This window comes from Rhinopithecus bieti, unplaced genomic scaffold (assembly GCF_001698545.2).
Source record: "Rhinopithecus bieti isolate Rb0 unplaced genomic scaffold, ASM169854v2 scaffold_315, whole genome shotgun sequence".
NCBI lineage: Eukaryota > Metazoa > Chordata > Mammalia > Primates > Cercopithecidae > Rhinopithecus > Rhinopithecus bieti.
Window position 1 is genome coordinate 2,380,300 of NW_016803481.1, and position 11,360 is coordinate 2,391,659.

Sequence of the window (11,360 nt, forward strand, 5' to 3'; positions counted from 1 at the left end):
TTATGTTAGTGTAAGTAACAATCGCTGCGGTAGCAACCATCCCCACACCCCGTTATCTTTATACAATGAAAACTTATTCCTCACTCACATTGCAATTCAATATGGGTTAGGCAGTTCTCTTCCAAATGATAACTCAGGGACCCAGGGTTCTTCTATCTTGTAATACCATTATCTGTAACAAATGGCCCCTAAGGTTGCTGCAAAATGGAAGAGAGAATGGAGGATCATGCATAGGAGAATTTTATGGACTGGGCTGGAAGTGGGATACAGCACTTTTACCCACATTCCATTGGCCAGAGCCCACTAAACTGGGCTCAACCTAACAGCAAGAGGACTTTAAAACAGAGGCAGCCATATGTCCTGGAAGGAGAGAAGAAACACAGATCAGGGGGTACCAGCATTCTCCATATAGTTCACCTTCCTGGTCACCAAATACCTGTTCGCTCCTTTGTTTTCACACATACAACACATTCACCCCTCACCATGGAGGCAACTCAAAGTCCCATCTGATCATTGCATTGAGATCAAAGTCCAGGCTCTCTGTGTGATCCTTATTTGTCAGGTCAGCCTGTAGCTCCCATATAAAATGGGAGGAATATGGATCTGATCATTACAATCAAAATGCCCATTTAGAAAATGGAAGAATGAAAGACACAGAGTTGCTGCTGATCTACAGAAATGTTGAGATCCCTCAGATGTTGTAAAGATCTCTAACCCTGGGGTGGGGAAAATTGCTTGTTTAGGCCCTGATGCAGATCTCTGGAAGAATTCTCTTGTCCATGACACCTTAGACATGCCCTCTGGAAGGTGATTCCTCGTGTATCACCCTCTTTGTGCACATCTAAAGTGGATGTTGGGGAATGAGTCATTCCTGAGGGCTGTTCACTTCTCACAGCCCACTTCTTTTTGGAGCAAGGTTGTTTTTTTACCTCCACAAGTCAGGATGACACAGGACAGATGAGCCCTCAAATTGGGGCTTAGCCTGGGAGGGTTGTTGGCTTCACCTAGGAAAGAATCAAGGGAGAGCTGGTGGTGTTAGACAGTAACTTATATTGAAATGGCAGTGCACATCGGCAACAGAGGGACTGCTCCTAGCAGAGCAGGGCTACCCCACAGGCAGTGTGCCCAGATTAGCAGCTCAGAGGCAGTTCTGCAGTCATATGTATACCCACTTTTAATTATATGCAAATTAAGGAGTGGTTTATACAGACAATTCTAGGAAAAGGATGGTGACTTCTGAGTTGCAGGTTGTTGCATGGAAAGGGGTGGTAACTTCTGGGTGCTGGCATGACAGTGGTAAATTGACATGGCATCCTGATGGGTATGTCTTATGGGAAGTTCCTTCTGCCACGCCCCTGTTTTAGCTAGTCCTCAGTTTGGTCTGGTGTTCAAGCCCCATCTCTGGAGTCAAGTCCCACTTCCTACCTCAAAGGCACAGGTGAAGGTCTGGACGTGTAGGGGTTTTGGGCAATGATAGTCCCTCAACACTTAGCAAAATCTCATCTATTTGCTTCTAGTCCATTCCATGGGCCGGTGACCACACCCAGAGTTTTTTCCTAGCTGTAGTTTCCAAACCTACTGTTTTCATTTGTTTCCTCTCCCCCAGGCCTCTTTCCCTAAGGGCAGTCAGCTACATTGATGCTACAAGAGTTGACTGGAAAAGCCACATCCTTAATCTAATCATTCCACCTGGCTAAGTCTAAGAGGGCCTTGGCTGCTGGAAAGTTTTGCAATTTACTTCTATTATCTGGGATCTACAGGCAGTTGGTGTTTTCCTTCCCTTTAGGCTTAAATTTTCCGAACTTTGTTCCCATTCACTACTCTTTGCAAACCAGTCAATTATTTCACTTTTCCTTGTGTTCCTTCGTTAAACAGAGGCAATAGCAGAGAACACACCGCTACCTTGCTTATTTCTAACAGATGCCCCTAGGCACGCTGACTTAGTGGTAGATAGCATGAGGCCTGCTATCCTCAATATCATAGGCCCAGTTTACCAATTATCATAACACCAATGATCATCTTCAGCCTCCTAATGTCAGGGCCCTCACCTGCTATGCAATATTTCCATATTTCCATTTTTAGTATGGCAGCATGTCATTTCAAGCTATCAATTTCTAGAGTTGCTAGAGCAAGTAGCACCATATATGGTCATACCTGGCTCTGACAAATAACTGTGAGATTTTAGTGACAGCACAATAATCGTTTACTTCTCATTCATATCACAATCCATGGCAAGTTGGGTGTCTGTCTTATAAATGTTGACTCAAGGCTCCAGTGTCCTTCCATCTTGCGATGCTGCCATCTTCAATATGTAGCCTCCAAGATTTGGTAGAAAGGAGAGAGATAGGAGGAGTGTGCAGTGCAGAAAATCATGGGATAGGCCTGGAGGAGTCACACAATTGCTATCAGGCACGTTTGTTCCATTGACCTTAGCTCGGTCATATGGCTCCAACTAGCAGTTAAGGGGGCTGGGGAAAAAATCCCCTAGCTCTGTTACCATGAAGAAAAGGGAAACAAAGATGTTGGTGAACCCTAACTCATTAATGAACCCCTCTCCAACCCAGACCTTTGCAGAATTTTTACCTTTTCTCCCTAATGAGCTTTCTAATGTCATGAATTGGAGCTTCATGCAGTGTTACTGCCTTGGTTTCTCCCCCAAAAATCAATCCTTTGGAAATTGAAGAGTGAAATATTTTGAGAGAACACAGAGGACTAGTCAAGGGAATGTCATAACTGTGTTCTAGCAAAGTTGGCTATAAAGTGAAAACTTCAATTTAGTTCTAATATTGACTTCAATTTACAATAAGAAATAGAATGCCCTGAAAAAAAAAAAGTTCATCAACATACTCAGTTGAAGACTTGTCCAGATTAAGTGTTAAATTTACTTTTTAAAGGCCATCCTCTGAACTATGTGATATTTTCACAATTCAAGAGTCTCCTTTCTTTTTTTACTTCCTCCCAGAACTTCCCCTATGATATCTCCCATGTCTATGGATTCTTGCCTCACTGTACATTTACCAGTACTGGAATTTTTGAGCATTATAATGGCCAAGAGGCGTATTGCAAATACCACTCTTAAACCAGTGGGTGATGCTATATAACATGGCCTCTTGTAGCCTGATAAATCTTCAGAGGGCTTAATAGGGTCAAGTTAAAACCTATGAACCTTAGATATTAATTAGGTTCATTAACTAGGTTCATGAACCTTATTTCATGAACTCTGTAAGGATACAGTTCTGAGGAAAGTAGCTTAATTACAAAGGATATTTCAGCGCTTAATCCTCCCAGATTAATATAATAACATCTTAGCAAAGAAAAACTACCTAGGTTCTTCATCTGAATCAATTATAAATTCAGCAAGAAAGTGGCTGACTTCATTTGGGGCTGGATGTAGATGAACAAAGAAAGAGGCTTGAGGGTATGTGGGAAGGGGAAGCATCTTTTAATTGAATGATCCACTGGACAATGAAAAGGGATCCCTGCAGGAAGTCCTACGATTTTAGGTTACTGCAAATAGGACTGGAAACATCTCTGTCTTCAGGTGTTGAGGAATTAGACATATTGAAATAGAAGGATCAGAGCTGGAGAGATGGGACTTCTTTGGGGAAGGTATTCTCCAAAGCATTTGGTACACAGAAATGTCTTTATGGGAGCCCTGCAGCAGGTTGGGCTTTTAACATGATAAGAAGGACATGGTGGACATTTCTATCCATGTTCTGGATGGAGACCCAGAAGTCCAGCTTACCTGTTTGTTTCTCACTCAAAACTGGAAGAACAAAATTCAGAACAATCTTGACAGAGGGCTATAGTGCACTGATAAGATACAATTCAAGAGAGATAAAACCCCACATTTAGTATCACATCGTTTTCACTAGTAAAGGATGAAACTTAGTAATTCAGAGAAAAAGATCTAGTTGATATTTGGTCATGCATGACTTTTGTTCATTTATTAAATTAATATATATTGCTTGTGTAGCCAAGTACTATGAACCAGAGATATGTTTCCTATCCTCATGGATATTATAGCTTTGATATGAATCAAAAATAAATAGGATCTTAGATTGCACTAACAGAAAAGTTATTTCAGGTAATTTAACAAGCATTTATTAAGCACCTACTGCATGCTAAACTGTGTCTTAAAGAATGGAAGCTGCTGTGGTTTGAATATTTATCCCCTCCAGAATCCACATTGAAACTTAATCCTCAATGTGGCAGTGTTGAGAGGTGGGACTTTTACCAGGTGATTGGGTCATGAGGTCTCTGCCCTCATAAATGGACTAATCCATTCATGGATTAATGGATAAGTGGGGTAATGGATGAATGAATTATCATGGGTTTATAAGAAGAGGAAGAGAGACCTGAACTGGCACACTCAGCCCCCTCATCATGTGATGCGCTGCACTGCCTTGGGACTCTGCAGAGAGTCCTAACCAGCAAGAAGGCCCTCACCAGATGCAGTCCCTCAACCTGGACTTCTCCTCTTCCATAATTGTAAAAAGTAAATTCTCATTCTTTATGTATTACCCAGTTTTCTGTATTCTATTGTAGACAACAAAAAACAGACTAAGACAGGAGCTGAATGCTGAATGACAGAAAAAGGTGTGAACAATCATCTGATAAATTTCAACATAAAATGCTTAGTCAGGATTTCTTTAATTTTTCCATTGCCATAATGATGGAAAAGAAGTAGCAAACATATCTTTGAAGTCTTTCATTTTATTTTTAAAAACTGTATAAGAGTTACATGCCATACCACAATGAAAAAATATATTTTTTAATATTCAATAATAATGGTTTTACTGAATTGAGGGTAGGAGCTGATATTTTAAATTGTATGAAAATGCATTTATAAATAAAATAATAGTTTGAATTAACTCTAGACATATGTTATTGTCCTACACAGGAAGAAAGAATAGAAACGTGAATTCTTCTAAAACTAATATGTGAATTTAATGCAATTATAATTACAATGCCATGTTTTTTCTTTTAATTATTTTTTTCTTTTTAGAGACAGAGTCGCCCTCTGTTGCCCAGGCTGGAGTGCAGTGGTACGGTCATAGCTTACTGCAGGCTCAAATTCCTGGGGTCAAGAAATCCTCCTGCCTCAGCTTCTTAACAAGCTAGGACCACAGGCACACACCACCATGCCCTGCTCATTTTTTAATTTATTTTTTGTAGAGATGGGATTATCACTATGTTGCCCTGGCTGGTCTTGAACTCCTGGCCTCAAGTGATCCTCTTGCCCCAGCCTCCCAAATTGCTGTGATTACAGGCAAGAGCCAATGCACCAGGCCTAATGCTGTGTCTTTTCAATGGGGCAAAATTAATTTAAAGTTTATATAGAAGAATTAATGTCCAAGAAAAGTCAAGAAAATTTGAAAAGGAAGAGTAAAGAAGATGACTTTCTCAATATTAAATATTATTTTTAAGCTCGGTAGTTACAGCTGGGAGTGGCGGCTCACACCTGTAATCCCAGCACTTTGGGAGGCTAGGAGGGTAATATGCTGACATCCTGTCTCATAAAATTTTTTGTTTTTAATTAACTGGGCCTGATAGTGTGCACCTATAGTCTCAGCTACTTGGGAGGCTGAGATGGGAGGACTGCTTGAGCTAGGGAGGTCGAAGCTGCACTGAGCCATCATCATGACACTGCACTCTAGCCTGGGTGACAAGAGTGAGACCCTGTCTCAAAAATAAATAAAATAATATTTTTAAAAGCTATGTCATTAAAACAGTATATTATGCAAGAAGAGAGGAATCCGAGGAATAAACTAGAAAGTCCTGATACAGATCCAAGTTTATTTGGGGAAATTTATGTGTGAAAAAATGGTATTTCAACTCAGTGTGATTAGGGTGATTTATTTGATATATTATGTTGACATAATTGGCTATACATCTGGAAGAAAATGATGTTAGATCCTACCTCATCCTTCTGTTACACATGCATACACACAGTCTTACACACATACACACAGTCCTACACACATACACCATAAACATATCAATTCCAGTTTGATTACATATCTAATAAGAAATTGACACAATAGAAAGTTAGAAGAAAATTAGAATAGCTGTCTTCTAGCCAGCAGAAGACATTCTTAAACAAGACATGAGATTCAGAAACTCTAAAGAAAAGATGAACAAAATCACTTGCATAAAACTTTAAAAGTCCTTGGTAATCAAGGATAAAAAAATGATAATCTGGTTGGAAAAACAGTGACAATGCACAAAGGGTCACTTTCTCTATTTATTTAAAGAGCACCTATAAACTGATAGAAAAAAAGATGAATAACTTGATAAAGTGAGCAAACAATATGGATAGACAAGTGACAGAGGGGAAATTTTATTTAAAAATAAATAGTTGAAAACAAAAAATATACCAAGAGATTAAGGTGGTAAAATGTCATTTTCACCCACAAGATTGGCAAAAATTCAAAGGATCAACACCAGCCTGATCAACACAGGGTAATGGACATTCTCAGACAGGGTGGAAGCCACAGCTGCTTTTGGGGAAAGTCATCAGGCAAGATATATGAGCATTAGGAATACATGTTCTCTTTCATCCAGGCATCTCAGTGGGACTCTCTACCTCATATAGAGCCATAAAGGCTCTAACAAATTAGGATGCATGCAGAAGGCTGTTTATTGTGGCAGTGCTCAGAGTGACAGGAAAAAATTGGACAAGGGGAATGGCTGAAGAACATATGTTCAGCCTCACCATGGAATATTATATAGCTATTAAAAATATGAGTTAGATCTGTCTGTGCATTAGCTCAGAGGGATGTTCATAATATTTTATTAAGTGGAAAAGAGTAGATAGCCAAGCAATATGTATCATATAATTTTGTATTTATTTTTTGGAAAAGATAAAAAGGCAAAATACATTTTGTAGATATCAATATCTAGATAGATATATACATACACACATATATACACACATGCACACACATATTCTAAATATAAATATATGTATATGTATATATATAAACAGACATCCATTTTACTTTAGAAGCAGGAGATTTAGCGAGGAATTGAAAATAAGGCAGAGAGAAAGGAAGGAAGGGAAGAGAAAAGAAAGGAAGGGAGGGCCGGGCGGCGCGGTTGGCTCAAGCCTGTAATCCCAGCACTTGGCGAGGCCGGAACGGGCGATCACAGGTCGCAGATCGAGAACCCATCCTGGCTAACACGTGAAAAAAAACCCCCGTCTTACTTAAAAAAAAAAAAAATACAAACCTAGCGCGTCGAGGTGGCGGGCCGCCTGTAGTTCCCAGCTACTCGGGAGGCTGAAGGCCAGGAGAATGGCGTAAACCCGGAGCGGAGCTTGGCAGTGAGCGCTGAGATGCCGCGCGCGAAGCCTGCGGGGCTCGCGCAGTGCCAAGGGCGACAGAGCAAGCTCCCATCTCAAAAAAAGAAAAAGAAAAAAAAAAAAAAAAAAAACGAAGAAGGGAAGGGAGGGAGGAGGGAAGAAAGGAATGGAGGGAGGGAGAGCCAGAGGGAGAAAGGGAAGGGAAAGGGAAGTTTACTCACCAAACATGAACTTTCCCCCGGAAATCTCTGAGTAATACCACAGCCAGTGGCCTCCTTGTCTCTGTGTGCAGTAAAGCCTCCCCGGAAGTCAGCTCAAGCCAATCTCTGAGAAGCACAGTGTTATTATAAGATAATACAAAAGGAAGCAGAGAGTGCCTTGGGACCACAGGGAGTGACACCTCTCAAATCACAAGTAGAAAGTGTCCTGCCACCCTCTCCCCTGTCCAGTCAAAGCAGTTCTCCCGTGTTTGGTGTAAAAGCCACACAGAGGGGCAATGAAGAAATGCAGCATCCTTGGGGGCAGGGATGAGGAGAGTGAGGTTATCTGGCAACTCCACTCAATGTGAGGAGGTTGAGGGACCTTATGCTATAAGGAAATACATTTAAGTTGAGATACAATATTGGTTTTCAAATGTTTGAAGGGCTTTCTTGTGGGGGAGGGGTCAACTTATGTATTGCCTTAGAAATAAGATATGGGGCAAAGAAGTTATAAGAAGGTGGCTGGACGCGGTGGCTCACACCTGTAATCCCAGCACTGTGGGAGTCTGAGGCAGGCAGATCACTTGAGCTCAGGAGTTCAAGACAAGCCTGGCCAACATGGTGAAACACTGTCTTTATTAAAAATACAAAATTAGCCGGGCGTAGTGGCGCACACCTGTAATCCCAGCTACTCAGGAGGCTAAGGCACAAGAGTCGCTTGAACCCAGGAGGCAGAGGTTGCAGTGAGCCAAGATCACGCCACTGCACTCCAGGCTGGCCAACAGGGTGAGACCCATATCAAAAAACAGAATAAAACAAAATAAAAAACAAAAAAGAAAGTTATAAGGAGGCAGACTTTAGCTCCATGTAAACAAAACCTGCTAAGATTCCTTTGCACCCCTTTACATTTTCTGTAAAATGAGAACAATATCAGATGCTCTAATAATGACAGACAGGTGCAGTGAGGAGAAGATGGGTTAAATTCAGAAGTGGTGCTTGACTTTAGGTGCTCATTAAAATAACTTGGAGAGTTTTAAAATCCTGATGCTCCGGCTCCACCCACAATTAATTCATTCATAACCTCTGGAGGTGGGACTCAGGCACTGATAATTTTTAAAGCTCCCAGGCGATTCCATTGTATAATCATTGTGTAGCTCCACTGAGAACCATTGATCTAAAATAATTATTAATTGCCATCTGGGTAGTTGTGGAAAAAGCAGGTTTGACTTAAGGCAGATCTCGCACCACTTTTTTTTAAGGGGTCACTCACCTAACAATTGGAGCTAAAGGTTACAGTAAAGCAACTCTGGAGTGAAATACAGACCACATAGCCAGTCAATAGCATAGGGATAGTGAAGGTGGCATAAGCAACCTTTGTCTACTTGTAGGCACATGCTAAGCCATTCAGGATTGGCTGGCCTCAGACCTTTCCCCAAGAAGATCCTGAATAGGAAGATGAGACACACCCACTGATGGAGTGAAAGTTTCTGGACTTTATGGAGGTCAGGGGAAAATCACTCAGAATACCTCTATCGTCTGTGGGCTGATTTCATTGGATATGATTTTATTAGCCACCAGTTTATCATGGGCCTGTAATTGATTAAATAAACGTATATACCCATTAAATAATTACAGCTTGGAAAGTGATTCTTTTTTACTAAGGTTTTTTGTTTGTCTGTTTGTTTTTTGTTGTTGTTTTGAGATGGAGTCTCGCTCTGTTGCCAGGCCGGAGTGCAGTGGCGCGATCTCAGCTCACTGCAACCTCCAGCTCCCGGGTTCAAGTGATTCTCCTGCCTCAGCCTCCCAAGTATCTGGGACTACAGGTGCATGCCATCATGCCCAGCTAATTTTTGTATTTTTACTGGAGACCGGGTTTCACCATGTTGGCCAGCATGGTCTCTTGACCTCGTGATCCCCCCACCTTAGCCTCCTAAAGTGTTGGAATTACAGGTGTGAGCCACTGCGCCCAGCCTTTTACTAAGTCTTAAAAAAAAATAAAATTGACACAAGAATGGTACATATTTGTGGGGTACAATGTGATGTTTTGATACGTATACACATTGTGTAATGATCAAATTAGGGTAATTAGCAAATCCTTCTCAAACGTTTCTTTGTGGCAAGAACATTGTAAGTTCTCTCTTCTACCTATGTTGAAATATACAATACATTATTCAAAAAATAACAGATGCTGGTGAGGTTGTGGATAAAAGGGAAGGCTAATGTACACTGTTGGTGGGAATGTAAATTAGTTCAACCATTTGGGAAAGCAGTGTGGCGATTCCTCAAAGAGCTAAAAACAGAATTAACATTTGACCCAGCAATCTCATTACTGGGTATATATAGGAATATAAATTGTTCTGCCATAAAGACACATGCACTCATATGTTCATTGCAGCGCTGTTCTCAATAGCAGAGACATGGAATCATCCTAAATGCCCATGAATGGCAGATGGATAAGGAAAATGTGGTACATATACACCATGGAATGCTATGCAGCCATAAAAAGGAACGAGATCATGTCTTCTGCAGGAACATGGATGGAGCTGGAGGCTGTTATTCTAAGTGAAGTATCACAGGAATAGAAAACAGCATTCCACATGTTCTCACTTATAAGTGGGAGCTGAATGATGAGAACACATGGACACATAGAGGGGAGCAATAGACACTGGGGCCTAGATAAAGGTGGAGGGTGGGAGGAGGGAGAGAATCAGAAGAAATACTTTTTGGGTACTAGGCTTAGTAGCTGGGTGAGGAAATAATCTGTACAATGAACCTTCATGACACAAGTTTACCTCTATAACAAACCTGCACGTTTATCCCTGAACCTAAAATAAAAGTTAAATAAAAAGAAATACACAATATATTATTGTTAACTATAGTCAACTCTACTGTGCAATAGATTACCAGAACTTATCCCTCCCATCTGACTTTAACTGTGTACTGGTTGACCAATCTCTCACCATCCTCCCTCCCCGCTCCCCTTGGAGAGTGATTCCCTTTTTATTTTATTTTTGAGAGACAGGGTCTCACTTTACTGCCCAGGCTATAGTGCAGTGGTGCAATCATAGCTCACTGCAGCCTTGACCTCATGGGCCCAAGCGATCCTCCATCTCAGCTTCCTGAGTAGCTGAGATTGCAGGCGTGCACCACCATGTTTGGCTAATTTTTTATTTTTATTTTTTGTAGAAATGGGGTCTCGTGATGTTGCCCTGGCTGGTCTTGAACTCCTGGGCTCAAGCGATCCTCTCACCTCAGCCTCCCAAAGTTCTGAGATTACAGGCATGAGTCACCACGCCAATTTGAGAGTGATTCTTAATCACAGGCCACAGACTACTGCTCTTGCCCATTCCTAGTTTGTTCCAGCTGTATCAAACTGTTGGCTGAGCTGTGCTGCTCGTGGCGCTAAGCCAGACAAAGCCTAGTTGGGGATGTGTAATAAGGACACTGCGTAGCGAAGCAGCCCCAGAGACATCCAGGCAGCCAGAGATGGTGCACAAAGCATAAAGAGATAAACAGATAAATGCAAGGGTCTTTACTTCTTGCTCCCTGGCCCTCCCCATGGCCCCGACTCTCCAATAAAGGAAATCAAGCTAAAGCTGTGATGGGAGACAAAGGATAAAACAGCAGCACCTGCCAAGAAGATGATGCATTCTGTATGAATCAGCCCAGTGACTCAGCATCTGATAAAGCTTATTTGGAGTGTTTAGGGCAAGGGAAGGAGTGGTTCTGCTTTGCTTTGTGTGCTCAGGCCCCCGGGCATTGGCTGGCCCAAGGCTCCCCGCTGACATTGGCTGGCCCAGGGCTGGGCCGAGAGTTTCAAGAGAGATGAGGTCCAGAATGCCAAAGGGCTGGGG